This window comes from Hemiscyllium ocellatum, chromosome 44 (genome assembly GCF_020745735.1).
Source record: "Hemiscyllium ocellatum isolate sHemOce1 chromosome 44, sHemOce1.pat.X.cur, whole genome shotgun sequence".
NCBI classification, from domain to species: domain Eukaryota; kingdom Metazoa; phylum Chordata; class Chondrichthyes; order Orectolobiformes; family Hemiscylliidae; genus Hemiscyllium; species Hemiscyllium ocellatum.
This window is the reverse complement of record NC_083444.1, coordinates 28,983,336-28,984,597: the sequence shown is the minus strand read 5'-3', so window position 1 is coordinate 28,984,597 and position 1,262 is coordinate 28,983,336. Positions and strand designations below refer to the sequence as shown.

The following is a 1,262-nucleotide window of genomic DNA, read 5'->3' as shown; positions in this document are numbered from 1 at the left end:
CAATTCCTCTGGTAGCTCATTCCATACACGCACAACCTTGTGTGTGGGAAATGTGCCTCGGGTCCTTTGTCAATTTCAGACCACTCACCTTAAACCTATGCTCTCGAGTTTCCAACTCACCCCAGCTTGGGTAAAACTCGTAAATACTCAGTTTACAGCCCTTCCATAAAATCATTTCGCAGCCGTGACGCTGCCGGGAAAGTTGTCCCAGCCTATTCCACCTCACTCTACAGTGCAAACATTGACCACATCCTTGTCTATATTTTGTCACCAATTTCACGTCCCCCTTTTGTTTTTTAACTTTTTCAAGATGTCAATTACCCTGGACAACAATGAGCTATTGGAAAAAGAAAGGTGAAACGGAAAATGTCTTCAACTTTCAGTGCTGGCTGTCACAGAGCCGCAGCGCGACCGCCCGCGCTTGTTTCTGTAGTGTAGTGGTCATCACGTTCGCCTCACACGCGAAAGGTCCCCAGATCGAAACTGGGCAGAAACTGCTTTGTTCTTCAACTGCAGCCTTTTACATGGACTTTCTTGCTTGCTGCAAATCTGCCTTCAAAATTGCTCGAACAAATCTGCTCTCTTCGTGAAATGTAATGCAATTCCATTAAATCAGTTTGCAAAGCATTGTAAAGTTTTTCTCCAACCTGGATCTGATCATATGACATTTTGTTTCAGAGTGTAGTTACCGCGTTCTGAATCTTGCACAAAAAGCAATACCGCATTTGCATTCCTTGCGCAGGCGGGCCGGTTCAAAGACAGGGAAGAAGCTGATGCGCTGGCGTCACAGTGCACCACGGATTCCTGAACCAGTCTGTCTGTCAAATGTCGCCCAAAGTCGTCTCTGAAAGGCCTCATTTGGAAGCTGTCTGTCGTTATTCAACGTGCGAGAATTGGCAGCAGAGGTGCTGACTCATGGTTTGGATCAGTTCGCACGTTAGTGACTCATTCAATCAGCAACAGCAATGAAAGAAATTACACTCTCAGAGGAACCTCTGGGCTTGTGCTTTCATAACGTCGCTAGTATTAAGGTGCGTCTCGAGATCTAAGCCGTGTTGGAACTGAAACGGAGGAATCGACAGAGAGGCTACAGAATGACATCGCATCCTTTTGGTTTTCTTTAAATCACTGACGAGCAGAAAAATGTGTGTGAGTGGGAAAGTGAGGCAGTTGCAGCTCTGGTGAAACTCCTTCTTTGTGAGTCACTCGGCAACAAGAGACGTGAAGGTGACTCAGACGTGAGAGCTCTTCACATCGAGAAC

The 1,262-nt window shown here is 46.4% G+C and overlaps 1 non-coding gene across 1 annotated transcript; it reads left to right on the top strand.

The window, feature by feature from the left end:
- Nucleotides 1-423: 423 nt before the first annotated feature.
- On the top strand, nucleotides 424-496 carry trnav-cac (transfer RNA valine (anticodon CAC)). Its single transcript has one exon. It is a non-coding gene; the product is annotated as a tRNA-Val (tRNA).
- The last annotated feature ends 766 nt before the right edge of the window (nucleotides 497-1,262 follow it).